Source organism: Hipposideros armiger, unplaced genomic scaffold, assembly GCF_001890085.2.
Source record: "Hipposideros armiger isolate ML-2016 unplaced genomic scaffold, ASM189008v1 scaffold_39, whole genome shotgun sequence".
NCBI classification, from domain to species: Eukaryota; Metazoa; Chordata; class Mammalia; order Chiroptera; family Hipposideridae; genus Hipposideros; species Hipposideros armiger.
Window position 1 is genome coordinate 5252074 of NW_017731389.1, and position 15717 is coordinate 5267790.

General features: G+C 37.7%; 1 protein-coding gene and 1 pseudogene across 4 annotated transcripts in view; both read right to left on the bottom strand.

The window, feature by feature from the left end:
- The window catches only part of BICC1 (BicC family RNA binding protein 1), a 263046-nt gene that overhangs the window by 135529 nt on the left and 111800 nt on the right, over window positions 1-15717 (bottom strand). The gene's annotated exons all lie outside the window — the stretch shown is intronic.
- On the bottom strand, window positions 5426-6123 carry LOC109380611 (5-hydroxytryptamine receptor 3C pseudogene; annotated as a pseudogene).

The window sequence follows — 15717 nt, forward strand, 5'->3', positions numbered from 1 at the left end:
CAGCAACTTGTCTGTTCCCCTTCCCCCAATTCCCCAGCACTGTTCCCATCCCCCCAATTCCCCAATAAAAATCTTTAAAAAATAATAATAATAATAAGTTTAGTTGATTATGAAAATTTCCAAAGAAGCTACTCTGGAGGTTTCAGTGCACTAATGATGTCACAAGGAAGAGTTGGAAGGACAAACATGCAGATGTACTAAGATTTCATTAATCCACAACAGTGAAAAATTGGATTTGGCAATATTTCAGATGTCTTCATGTGATTCTTAACAGTAAATGTTTCAAAAGTTTTTCCCTTGCAAATTTTTAAGTTCTTAACATCTAAAGGAGAATCCAATTAAAAAACACTATAAAGTTTCTAAGTTCTAGTTTCAAAAAATTAAGGTTCTCTCATTACATCCGCTTTGTCCAACACCTATTCATATCTGAGAAAATGACATATAATCATGCTACATTATGAAATGTGAACCAGTCAGTCATGTATATTTTTACCACTATGCATTCACTTACAAAACAATTTGAGTGGGAGATGCTATGTTCAACCAGTGGGAAACCATGATAGACCAAAACAGCTACGGCCACTGCCCTCACAAGGCTGACTGCCCATAGCCAGGGAAACAATCAACCGAAGAATCCTTACAAATGCATAATTACAAAGTGTAAGAAGTTATATGAAAGAAACTTACAAGTTGCAGTGATGTCTCCTAACAGAGAGATGTCATGTAATCTTGAATCAGGGAAGACCACCTTAAAAAGGTGAGCTGCAATATGTAACAGGTTACATCAAAGGAGGAAACACAAATCATGCCAGGGAGAGGGATCCGTATTTATTCATTTGCAAATATTTACTGTTTGCCAACTATGTGCCAGACATCGCATTCAACATTAGATATGTAAAACAGTCCCTGATCACATCTACAATATACTGGGGAAAATGAACAAATAAAAAATAAAATAAACTTACTGGGGGAAATGAAGAAAAGGCAGTGGGGAAGAGATAATTTTTTTAAGTGGGGGAGGGGTTAAAAAAAAGAACAAGATATTCTGAGTAAGAACAATAGAAGAGGTGTTGTACTTAAAATTGGGTGGGATGATCTCGCAGAGGAAGGGTCACTGAAGCCAAGACCTGAAGGATACCAAGAATGCTATGAAAGACACTGCAGGCAGAGAGTACAATACAGCATGAAGGCCCTGAAGCATGGGGCAACTCGGTGCTAAAGGACCTGAAAAAAGGCCAGAATGGCAGGACAAAGTGACAACAGCTGAGGTGGAGAGGGAAGTAAGGACTAAGTCATACAAAGCCTGGAGAGTCATGGTAAGGGCTTGGAATCATATTGTAAGAGCACAACAAAGGCAATGAAGGGTTTTAAGCATTAGAGCAACATGACCTTATTTGTGTTTTGAAGATCACAGTGAAGGGAGCAGGACTGGGAGTAGAGAGATAAGTTAGGATGGCACTGCAATTGTCAGGCAAGAGATAATGAGAGCATGGAGAAGGGTTAGGATGGCAGAGATGAAGACAGGTGAATCAAATCAAGATATACTAAGAGTAGAACTTGACACAACTGATTGATTTGATTGGGGAAGGGGAAGGGAAACGGAGTTGTCAAGTTGTCAACCAGGTTTCTGGTTTGAATAATAGGATGACTGGTGCCATCACTGAAACTGGAAGAAAGGGGGAGAACAAAGGAGACTAGAAAATAAGAGGTAAGTTTTAGATAAGTTATATTTTTAAAGTCTATGAGCCATTGAAGTGGGTTTCCATCTAAGTGGAAATATCAAGCTAAGGTTGTAAGAATCTAGTGATCCAAGGAAAAAAAATCAAATCAGAACATAAATTTGGAATTATATAAATGACATTTAAGGTCATGGAAGCCGAGGCTCTTACCTAAGGAGGACATGAAGAAGAGATGAAGATACTCCCAATTTAGATGTAAAACTAACCGTGAGAATTCACACAAAGTAGAGTGGTAGTTGTAAGGGGCTGGGGGTAGAAGGGAGTGAATAGTTGTTTAACAGTTACAGAGTTTCACTTTGTGAGGCTGCAAAGTTCTGGACATGGATGGTGGTGAGGGTACTTACTGACACTTAAAAATGGTTAAATGGTAAATTTTATGTTATGTATCTGTTAACTACAATTTTTTTAAAAACTAGACCTTGAGAAATTTCAACATTTAGATGTTGGGTAAAACTGGAGATGCTGAAAAACTAAGAGGCGAAATGAGCTTCCAGAATGATGGGAGATGATGATGAATTCATAGAAGACATATGAAAAACTCAAGGCTGATTCCCACACAGGGGAGTTTCTCAAGGGGGAAAAAAATAAAACAAAACTAAAAGCTACTGAGAAATCAAATCAGATGAGGACTTTAAAGAATTCCTTGGATTTTTTTAAACATCAAAATCATGGGTAAACTTGAAACAACCATTGAAGTGGAAGGGTGAGCACAGGAGTTGGAGTGAGTGGAGAAGGGACGGGGGTTTGAAGAAGTAGACTATCATAAGTAGACAACTCTTTCAAGAAGTTTTGACTCAAACAAGAAGCAGAAAAACAAGGTAGTGGCTGGAGGGGAATGTGAGGTCAAAAGAGGTATGGCAGTTGCAAATAGCCTACCTCAATGTCCACTTTCTCCCAATCAAAACCCCCATTTTTAGCTGGGCACATAGATGCCTAAACAAAGTACTCTGCATTCCTTGAAGATAGGTGCAGCAAGGTCACTAAGTACTGCCCAGGGAAATGTTAGATGCTACAAATCTCATCATCAACTGGTGAATTCTTTTGTGCCTTCTTCCATCCTGCTAACCAGACTGTGGTGTCTAAAGTTCCAACTTGGACTATGTAGATAAGGGCCATAACCTAGGAGTGGGAAACTAGACAGGTAGAAGCACCCTTGTTTTCCGAGGCCTTTAGGGAGCACCTGCCACTGCTACCCAATTCTTTCATGAGAAATAATCTTCTGACTTATTTCAACACCAATTTTTTGCTTTGATTTTGTTTCTACAAATTCTAATTCCAACTAACACCAGCAGTTTTTGTCTATCTTTAATTGTGAAGACACTAGAACACAACTGTGTGGAAATAGGAACGACCCAATTAGAGACTGATCCAAGGCAGAAGGGGATAAGGTCGAAAGTGAGAAGCAGGCAGGACATGAAAACCCAGTGTCCCTCATGAAAACCAGGAAAGGTGCAGGAGTTGTCAAGTCATGCAGAGCCTTGCAAACTAGGATAAGGATTTTACTTGTTTACCCTAAGAGCAATGGGAAACTAGTAACACAACTAACGTATATTTCTTCAAAGATCACTGACAGTCGTTTGGAGAAAAGAATGCAGTGAAAGAGCCAAGAGAGGTGACAAGAAGACCAGTTAGGAGGTGATTGCGGCAATCCAGATGAAAGAGGGTGATGGCTTCAAACAGGACAGCGAATATGGTTTATGACAAAGTGAGTAAATGTGAAGAAGATGGTACTGGCAGCACTCTGTATCTGATTATGTGTGAGAGATGAGGGACAGGGAGCCGCCAAGGATGTCACCCAAGGTTATGAGTCAGAAAAATTGTGAATGATGGTGCCATTCACTGAAATAGGGACCTTTTTGAAAAGATTCGCCCTTGGAACATTCTAATTTTTAAGTCCCTGAGATAATCACATGGAACTATCCAGCAAGTAAACAACTTGGTCTCAGCAGCTTTATTCACAACGGTCAAAACCAGGCAACAGTCGGGTGTCCAAAACAAGAGAATAGATAAACTATGGTGGGTTTCATACAACGTAATACAACTTATTAATAAAAAGGAATTAACTATCGATATATGCAACAATATGGATAAAACCAAAAAAAAACCAACATATGCTGAGCCAAAGAAGCCTCACACCAAAAAAGCACATACTGTATGTTTACATTTATATAATATGATGGAGTTTGGGGGGAGGGGTAGGAAGAAACTTTCTCAAGTGATGGGAATGGTCTATATCTTTATGAGAGTTTGGGTTACACAGATGTATGATACATTTGTCAAAACACATTGAATGCTACATTTACTTTAACATGAACAAAACACTATGAATGAATATTGAAAGCTGGGTATTGGTACGTACAGTGAAGGGCTGAAGTTTCTGACATCTGCATGTCAGCCTGAAATGCATCAAAAAATAAGATGGGTTGATTACTAAATACAAGGACGAATAGATGGAGCCATATGTGATTCAGCAAATATTTAAAAAGTAATTGCAGAATTTAAGCAGTGGATATATGGAATTCCCTGCATAAATCTTTTGACATTTTGGTATTTTGACAATAAAATGTTAGAAAAGCCTTAAATAACCAAACTGCATTTCTTCAAAAGCATTAACTAAAACTTTACAATAATATAGATGAATGCACTCTTCCGCCTTCGTCTCCTTCACATCTTCACTTTTATTGTGAATCCATGAATATCTACTACCAAGGGATTTATAACCAATTCAATCACAAAAAAAACCCTAATATTTTAATGCCATTTGAAATCATTTTCAAGAGCCAAAAATATGTATTTTGCAGAAAAATAGTTAAATAGAAATATTTTAACACATTTTAAGCAATGTAACCATGATAATTGACTTGATTTTAACCAAAAGACCAGAAGTGATTATAACCATGATAATTCAGGGGGAAAAAAAAAAGGATGGAGGGAAATTCCAGCTAATACAAGAAAAATAATGGTCATTCTGAATTATGTAACATTTTAAGAGTACTGTTTTCTTATTTTCATACTCTGGTAGCTCTTTAGGACTTATTTAATAAGTAGATGATTATCACTAGCATACCAAATGTCACATTATGTTACTCAATGTATTTTTAAATATTCCCCTAGCAGTACTGTTTATATCCTTAATTTCCACGATCAAACATATTTTTTTACTTAAAGAAAACCCCCTTGGTCTTTCTTTGCAAACATTACGAACTATAAAAATATTAAAGGCTTAGTTAAATTTTACTTCAAAACAAAGTCAAATCGTCTTGTTTTTTGTTTTTGTTTCTTTTCTTTTTTGCGAAGGGATTAATTGGGGGTGATTCAATCAAGGAAGCATTCCAGGAACGTGAGTCCTGAGGAGTCAGGCAGAACTTCCAGGAGGACTGAGGGGAGCTGATGGCACGCAGGAGCAAGGGCCTAACTTTTATAGGGCGCAGGGCACTAGCCAGGTCTAGTCCAAAACTGCACCAGGGTTAAAAAGAAGGTGGTTGCCTAGGCTGTGAGGCTGGGGTTTGGATGGGTATGAGAGCCTGATCGGTTTCCAAAGGCAGGAGAAGCTCCAGACTGAGGTTTGTGGGTGGGTATCTACCAAAGTGTTCCAGAGGACAGTGACTGTGGTGATGGAGGAGGCCATGGAGACCAGGGTGTCCATCTGCACCAGGGTGTGGTTCAACTGCACCCAGGGCTGGGAATCAGTCATTCATCTTGAACAGAAGTGTCATCCTGAATTGGGCATGATTCTCACTTTCTGCTGGCAGGTAAAAGGTGAGGGCATTGATGGCCACCAGGAAGCCAATGGGCACCAGAAGGTTTGTCACACAGAGGCTGTGCCTGATGGCCACCTGTTTAGATGAAAGAAGTGAAGGAGCGCACAGTTGTATTCATCCAAGGGGAAAGAGAAGATGGCCAGGTTACAGATGCTGACCACCCTCATTAGCTAATTGTATCTGATGTGACCTTCACTGTTGACATAAGCCATAGATCTACAGGCGTCTGATCCACATCCATGAACTCCTTGATGAAGACATCTGGGAGCCATACATTCTCAATTGCCCTGCTCAGCTTCCTGATACCCCCATATTCCGCCGGGTTCCGCCTAATGAATGGATTGTACCAAATCATATTTAGCCACAGGAACAAGGTCATCAGCTGAAGCTGTGCATCCACTCCCTGAATGGCGGCCAGGGTAAAGGAGATGTTGACACGTGGGGATGCTGGAGCTGGTGACTGGACAGAAGCCTTTCTATCAATCACTGCTTGACAACAGGATCTACTCCATGTTGGTCAAAGCCATTGTGAATGATAGTGAAAATGTCACCTTGTCCTTGAGCAGAACGTGGAAAATGAGGCAGACAAGGACCCCTTCCCTGTGGAGCCAACCTCTTTCCATCTTCCTCTCCTTCACGCTTCTCTGGAGACAGTGATGAATACTGACCTTAACAGACCACAGACCACACCTCAAGCCTTAGCTCAAATTGTCTTTTTAATTAAAACTGATAAACTGTATTTTCAAAAATGACTACAAATGAAAATGTTCAATATCGACTCTCATTCACGTATTCAACCAGGACTTAGTTTATTATATGGCGAACACTACTGTAGACACTAGATAAGAAAAAAGTTTTCATTTAGTTGCACAAGTATTTTAATTACATATTCATAGACACCGCTTGGGAAACTATATTTTATTACTCCTTTTCAGCAGATGAAGTTTTGAACATATAGTCTGGTGCATATTCTAAGACAAGTAGCTTTCCTTACTGCGCATGCTATCAGCTTGGATTTTTACTGTAAAAAAATTTTTTACAATTCTTTTAAACTCCAAAAAAAGAAAAGTTTATGAATCCCTCAAGTCAACATCTGGACACTGTCTCCTCTTCAAGCCCCAATGTTAAAGTAAAGGAAAAAGAAAAAGACAAGTGATCCCGATGGTCCTAAGTCCTCAAGTTTCTAAATTCTTCTTGAGTCTGATCAGGAAAAATGTTGAACTAGGTACACCCGCCGGTTTTAGAGAGGGCAGAGAAATCTTGTTTTAGAAGTTGCTGGGTTCTTGTTGGCATACTGTAACCGGCCCAAAGCAAAGTGCTTTCAATACATGTGGTAAACAAACAACAGAACTCAATGTCATCAATAAAACTGAGTTTTCCCATATAAGAGAATGTCGAGTTACACACTTTATCCGTTTAAACTGATGCAATCCTCGGGAAAAGGGCAAATAAACTAGTGTAAGTCTCAGATGTGACTACTGGGATAAAAGCTGTCATGCCAAAGCAAAATTTTGAGAGTTTTTTCAACCACAAGTCAGACCTAAAGGTGAGATTCAGAATTGCTGTGCATTCATCAAGAAACAAATTGAGTGGAAAATGTAAGTTTTCAACTTTATTGATATTTTTCCCTTTCTTTTATAAGGTCATTCAGTGAGGATCAAAAGCACACACAAGAGGAATTCACAAAAGAAAGGGCAAGGAAAAGTCTTCAAAACTTCTTTTTGAACAAATTGGTGTACCTGACCCAAGGCAACAATATACTGACTGACATCAAAGCATCTAACGATGATGTAAAACTTGCATTTTTTCCCTCAACCTAAAATGATTCAGGGAATCTTCCAGAAGAATTCTTACTTCCAATCTACACCCTGTATATTGTGATAAAAAGTGGAAGACCATAAAATACTTAATTCTGTGTTTATTGCCAATTTTTTATTTATTATGTTCACAAAAAAAGTAATTTCCAGTAAGCTAAGATGAGACAAAGGGGAAAAAAACATTTATTGAGCACCTGGTATACATCAGCACTTCATAAACACATACACATGATCTCCACTTCATCCCTACAACCTTATAACGTACTCATGATCCCCCTTCAACACTTGAAAAGGAAGTTTACCAAGATTAAAGAACTAGCTTAGGATCATGTAGCTATGAGTCAAGAGCACCTTCAGTCCTGGCTTTGCCATTAACTAGCTCTCTACCACTCCAGTTCCTCATACTCAAAAATAAAAAGGCTCAATTAAACATTTTCCTTACATTAAAAGGTGAATTTGATATTTTAAGGACTGATGATGGATGGTCAGAACTATTTCTTCCCCTCTACCTCTAAACTGTCTATCTTGCCTTTAACCAAATTCACTGTTTTTTACCCATTCCACAAAAAGGTAGGAAAACAAGCTGCCACATACACACCACCCAAAAAGAGTACTTAAAAGTTTTGTTTTGATATTTGATAACACATCCGATTTTTAAAGGAAAATAAATCTTGAACAAACAAGTAAAAATTACTTCCTACAATTAGACTATAAGAGAATTCCTCTTGATGCTATAAATTTTTTGGATTACAGTGAACAAATGAAAACTTGACTTCATAAAATTCCCTCAAATGCCTTGCACCTTCACTAAAAAAAAAGTCATTATTGTATTCCCATAATAACAAGTTTGGTAAAGAAGCATCATTAATACTAATGAGAAATTGTATATCTATTGCAAACTAAATTTAAATGTTATCTTTTATGAGTTAGCTTTTAAATGACTAGAAGGCTAGGAAAATAAGCAAGTAGTTTCTTCTGTATCCTGTTTATAAGCCACAGAGGCACAAAACTCACAGTATTTAGTTAGAAAATAAAATTCTAGTTTGGTGGGTAATTATCTGTGCCTATCTGGAAACTGTCAAGCTGCAATGAAATGAGATTTTTCCATCTGGCCTAATTGCGAACCTCTCTTATCCAGTTCATTATTGAAATGTCAGAATAAGCCATTACTTCCAATATATTTGTCAAAGGAGTTTAAATATTAAATAGACAATGATAGGTTAAATAGAAAAAAATGGCTGAGATATTTTTATTACCTTATTTAAAACTCCTCACAGGGAAAAATGTAAAGGAAAGTATAGTGTATACTGAATAATTCTTCAGGTATTTTAAGAGTTCAATATTAACATTTTAATGCCTACTAAGTGACATGCCATGTGGGAAGTTTTATGTAAATTGCTTTGTTTATATATTTAGTCCTATGAAAGATAGGAATCATTATTTCATTTAACAGATGAGGAAGGAGACTCAAAAACTACATACTTTGCCCAAGGCCACAGCTAATAAATGCTTGATGATGTATTTCAGATATACTTGAATATATGCATATACTTGAATGATAAGTTCTGTCTACTATCTTCTCCCACATTTTCTGGGCTTGGCCAGGGATTCAAAAACTAAAAAGTCACATTCAGCAACCTACTAGAATTCTAGTTACAGCTGAAGGAAAAACAAAAACAACATGATTATGATATAACATATTAACTGCTACACCAGAAGTACAAAAAGATAGGACATATGAGTAGAACTGGCACCTCCAGCAATAAGGTAAGCTGGATATTCAGATAAAGCCATTTAAATAGAAAACAACTTAAAATGCTGAGTAGGATATAAAAGTGTATTTTGGAAAGAGAGGAAATTCCTTAGAGATCAGATATAAGATATAAGAAGGAAATACAGTGAAGGTTGGAGTCAGCATCTGCCATAGACATGTCTATTATTACCTGTGGCCTCTAACCTGAATTTTTAACAAATCATGTTCAGAGACTAGAAAATAAAGTTCATATCAGAAACACTCACATAAAGCCCCCGAGGTTGAAGTAAAATAAAATTTCCCCTTAATGATCCACAGTGGAGATGAGTGCCTGGCTACGCCTGCGTAGAACGAGGGAGAAGAAAACGCCTCCCCTGAGAATTCCTAAACACGAGTCTATATTCACACACTCTTGGTGACAGAATTCAGAAACAAAACCAATTAGTTTAAAATAGTCTTAGGCCAAGCTGTGCTCCCAGTCCAATAAAGACACAAATACTATCTGGAGCAAAGCAATTTAAATGTAGTTTACAAAGAAGTCTCACAGATAAAATTTTAATGAACATGAGCTCACAATAAAAAACAAAATCACTAAAGATATGAAGGGAAAAGCTATGAGTAGTGAGAGTCAATAGAAACAATAAGCTACAGATAAAGACCACCAAAATAATGCAGACATTATAATATGATATCGAATATTTATGCTTAAAGATATAAAGTTATCAAAAGTACTCATATGTTGAGGGAACAAGACAATTATCACAATCTATCATGCAAATTTTAAAAATAATTAATTATGAAAAGGGCAGGAACACTGAGGAAGCCTCTTTCCTCAGGCTCAGGCGTACAGAGCCTGCCTAAAACTGAGGCTGGGGGAGAAGGGAGAATACCAACCCACCTTCTACCTACCATGAGCTTTGCACCAAGTAACAAGCAGCAGTAGTCTATCCTTGGGTAAGAGGAAAGAACAAAGAGAGCCCTGCGGCCCAGGTATGCAGCACTGACTGAGAACTGAAGCGAGATGAGGAACACCAAGAAAACCCTCCTGCACTCCAGGCCTCATACTAAGCTCCAGAGAGCAGCAGTCCACCACACCACCTGAGGAGCTCGAAGTCTCTGTTGTACTCAAAGAAACTACAGCAACAACAAAATTCAATTCCAGCTCAACTACTGACCATACTAACACAATCATCTACATTTAGGGCCTGAACAAAGAAGCGACCATTTTTAGGTATTATTTACTTCACTCCCCATTGTTATTTAGCCCACGAAACCTGATATTCAATTTAAAAATTACTAGACACAAAAAGAAAAAGCCATTTCAAACAGATGACATAGTCAACAGAACCAGACTCCAAGATGGACCTGATATTGTAAACAGCAGACTGTTTTAAGCAGACTTAAAATAGTAATAAATATGATAAGGATCTAATTTTAAAATGATCAACATGTGCATGTGGGGGTAGGGTGATTTACCAGTGAGATGAAAATGATATAAAAAGAGAAATGAAAAGACGTGAAATGTAGAACAAAGCCAGACTTGGAAAAAAATATTTACAAAATATACATCCAATAAAGGACCTGTATCCAGAACTCTTACTTCTCAATAGGCAACCCCACAAAAAATTAGCCGAATCTTGTACAGACTTAACAAAGGAAGCCAGATGAATGGCCCACGCACACACATGAACAACTGCTCAACAATACTGGTCATCAGAAAAAAAAAATGTAAATAAATCCACAATGAGAAACTACTACGAATCCACTGGAAAGGGGAACATTAAAGAGATGGACAATATCAAATGCTGGAAAGAATGTGAAACAAGTGCAATTCTCACACATTGCTGATGGAATCCAAAGTTGTATAGCCACTTTCAAAACAATTTGGCAATATCTGATAAAATGAAACATGCACTCACCCCATGAACCCCAAGGCACTAATCCAAGAGAAATGAAAATATATGTCCACACAAAGACATGTGGATTTTACAGCATCTCCATAAATAATAACCATAAAATATATACAACTCAAACGTCCAACAAATGGTGGATGTACAACAGACAAAGTAGTAAATCTATACAACAGATTACTACTCAGAACCAAAACAATAAATTACTGGTACACCCAACATCATAGATAAATCTTGAGAGATTTATTCTAAGTAAAAGAAGATACAAAAGACTAAATACAGTATGCTATACGTAAATGGCATCCCGAAAAAGGCAAAACTGTAAGGGGAGAAACATATCAGCAGTTGTCAGGTTCTACAAGTTGGGATAAAAGAAACTGTTCTTTTAAATAAAACATCAATCGAATTTTCAAAACCAACTACAAATAAAAAATCTTTGACTTATTTATTCAACAAATACTTACTAAATGTCTACAATGTAGCAGGCACTATTCTAGACACTGCACATAAAAAAAGTTTCTTTTAGTTGAACAGTTTGAATTTTCAGAAAAATAACTGATGAGAACAAATGCATAAAAACTCATTTAATACAAGTTTTCCACATGTTGACTGAATGTTATCAATCAGACCTCAATCCTTTTTCCATCTTCTCACCAGACCGTTAAAAAATATCCTTTATTTTCTCATGATAAGTTTACTATATATTTATTACGGTGAAACATAGGAAACCACAGTGTAATCAACAAAATAGCTCTTTCCTATGTATCCACAGGCAAGAATTCACGTTAGGAAAGCTGTAAAAGTAATCAGTGGTTATGTCACACCTTCTCATTGTAATGTAAAATAAAGACTGAATTTCTCGTCAAAACACCTGATCTTTTTGGTGATTTTGTTTTTTTACTTTTCAAGAACTTTCCCAACATCAGAGTGAATTTTTTCATCTTATAAATGGAAACGAATGCTATGGAGACTTAGCTGACCACTGTTTTCATATTTCTAATGGGAGAACTAAAGGACAACACAATTCTTCCAATTTTTAGTTAAAAGTCTTTTATTTAACTTCCTTCTTTATCATTAGTGGAAAATATGAAAATCCTTGTTAAAAGATTTCTTTCAGGCCTTTTAAAATGGTATATACCTATTAAAAAAAATAAACTTTCCAGAATTCCCACCCCACCCCCCCAAAAAGGAATATTCTTTTGTTGAAGAAATACTTTCAGATATAGTATAATCCATTAAGAGAATCTGAGGGAAAAGAAATTGCCAATTTTGTGCTTTAAAATTATCCTAATATTTTTTATAAGCCACTGGGATGTTTATAACCTTCTACGACAACATATCCATGGACTGTGTCGATGGTATTTTGGCCTGGAGGCACTACTAATTGCACAGTCACTTCAGGTACACTCCGTGATGGGTTCTACTCAATCCACACCCACACACTGAGACAACCAAGCTGAATGGCCATATGTGTGTCACAAAGGAACACATCACAGAGAAAACACAATGAACAGAAATCTAGAATGTAAGAGGTGAAGCATTTAATCCCCACTTATTATTTTTTAGAATTCCAATACATGAAAGTTCTCAAAAAGTACAGTTCTCTATTTTTGCAATTGTTTTCTCAAACTACACATTAATGTCTATGCTTTTGCTTTCTTGATTTCATCTTTTAAAGCCATATCAAATCTTAAAGTTATGGAATTTAATCTTCAGTCATATGAGTAATACTACAAAGCCTTCTAGTTTAAAATCCAAATTACATCTGATTTAAAATCAGTATAAAATCAGTACTACTTAATCCAATTTTTTAAGTAAGTGAAGCTGTACTCAAGGTAATCCTTTACCCTCCAACTGACTTTAGATATTTTCCACTATGTAAGAGATTATCTAAGGTAAATGGGTGCTGTACAACCTTTGCAGAATGAACTTGTGCCAACAATGAGCAAAATCTGAACATTGCATACATAGGTAACTCTACACCTTGATTTTAATGGTTTCAACCTAAACATTGTCGATAATAGCAACCAACTTAACAATCTTCTGAAAATGAAAAACAGATGAAAAGTCTTAGATCATTTTGAATCACACGGCAATGGAATTTAGCTTTAGATCGCTCTCAGATTCTTCTGACTACAGTCGGGTTTGGGGCTTGGATTTTTATAATTTAGGCCTGTGGCTCCCAACCACTTCTCCCTCCAGGTTTTCTAAAGCAGGTGGTGGGGCTAGGCTAGGGGATGCATGACCTCTTTAAAATGTCACTTCGAAACTCCATGGAGAAGGGACATGGGACTGTCTTGATAGCAATGCTTCTGAACTGAGGCAAGAAGCAGTCGGGGGCACGAGAGACCTCAAAAACTAAAAAGAAAATGCAAGCTCAGTATGTGAGAACTTATAAAATCACAAATACGAAGAGAAGACTCTCCCCCTTAAAAAACCTGACAGCACCAGGCTGCTACCAGTATACGGAGCATGCCACTTTGGGAACCATGTCTACCACCACCAAGGAAATTAAAAACAGAATAAAACCTAGCTGTCACTACCCCACAACAGTCTCAAAATTTATAAGCATTTACCTCTATTCCACCAATGGGAGAAATGAACAAATTATAAAAAGAGAAGCTAATAACAAAGACATATTCTTCTTAAAGCTCAACTAAAACTTGAGGAAAGAATATGGGGTTTGAATTTTTAATATGACATAATGTATGTAACATGGTAAGTACATTGGTTTTTAACCTCGGCAGCACATTAAATCACCACGGAAACCTTCTCTCTCTCCCTTCCCTTCTCCTCCCTCCTGGCATGAAGACGCTGAAGTCCAAGGAAGCGGGGCCGTGAGAGGGAGCGGGTGCCCTGCAGAGGCAGCAGCAGCCAAAGAAAGGGGTCGTAGGGGGAGCGCGAAGGTGTCAGAGGAAAGTGAAGTCCCGAAAAGCTGGAACACTGGTCACATGGAGCAAAATTACTGAATCAATTAGCTGGGCGTAAAATTAGGATACAGAGGATAATGAAAACCAGCTTTCTCAATTTCTGAGAAGAAGGAAGGCTAGAAAGAGTACTGTAATGTTGGGCTAGAATTTGAACTATCAGAGCAAACTCAATTTTCTAAAGTTACACAGACGCAGAAAGATGTAGAAATAGTCAAGGATACCCATGTGTACATGCATGAGTATGGATAAACATCTACAGTTCCTAGTTCTGTCTGCTGAGAGGGCCTAAAAGCGATGACACCACCAAGACCCAGATCATACGATTCTAGTTACCGTCTGCCACGCAAAAAAAAAAAAAAAAAAAAAAAAAAAAAAAAAAACAAGGGTCAGGGTTGGGGCAAGGAAAGTACAAGATAAGCCTGGAACATCTTGTTATGCCAGAAAGTAGGAAAATGCTCAAGGAATGATAGGAACACGTCAAAAGAGCACAGGAGTTCACTTAAGAGGACATAAATCTGAGACAATTTGAGAATCGAAATATATAATGAGATTACCAGTTTACAATCCATTGAAAAAAATGAGAATCCATAAATCCATACTGATACAAGTAAATGAATAAATAAATTAATAGGAAAGAAAATAAAGTTCTTTTTTATTGGATGCTAACCAATAAATGTAGATGGCATAGTGAAAATCATCGCCATTTGGCAATGATTACAGTGGTAATGGTTGTCTAAAAAGGAAGGCGTCATTAACGACTGTTAGAGATTGGAGGTAGAGACTTGATGAAGAGGGTATTGGTGTAATATGGGAACATCTTCTCACAAAATACTAGTTAAATACAAAGGGAACAATGGTGACTTCATGACAGAGAATGTAAGCATTCACCAACTTGACCAGGTGATCATAGTTAACATTGCCAATGGTGGAATGGATTGACACAGCATGTTTCTGGATGGGATAGACTTTCAAGAGGATGGCAGCATTCTTGCTAAGAATACATGGCCTGAGTGTGGTCGTGAGAAAACACTGGATGGTCCCAGTTAAGAAATGTCCTACAGAATGAAAGACCTGTCAAGGACTCGAGAAACAGGGCAAAGACTAAACAATGAGTTTCATACCGAAGACAACTAATGGACATGACAACTAAGTTCAACACGTGGACCTGGGTATGATCCTGGACCAGAAAGGAAAAGGGCAACATTGTTGGGACACTTGGTAAAATTTGAATGGGGTGTGTGAATTGTAAGGTGGTTTTGTATATTTATTTCATGATTGCTAACAGACCATCTTTCCATGTCTTCCCATTCTCCCTCACTTTCCTTTGTCTTACCCTCCCAGCATGCAGATGCTGACACCCAAGGAAGTGGGGCAGGAAAGGAGACAGGGTGCCAATCTAACTAACAGCCAGAAACGGGGGAGGGCGGTGAAGGTGAAGCATGGTGGTGAATGGGGAAGGAGACTAGAGAGTGGTAATTATAAATATGTACGTATGTAGGACAGTGTCCTTCTGTTGGGAGAGCTACACATTGCAGTATATAGGGGTGACGGAGCAATCATGTTATATAAAAAGACCACATAGTGGATGCAGCTGATGGCTGTTGGTTGTGGGGGTGGGGATGAGGGAGAGAGGGAGGGAGCTGGACAGCATAAATATGCAGCTGCAGTGTTGCCATGGGGACATGGGGGACATTTCAAGGAATGTAATTGATAATGTTGTGAATATTTTGTAGGGTGTCAGGTGGTCACATGTCTTGCATCATGGATGGGGAAGAGGCTTGATCACTGCACTGTACACCTGAAGCTG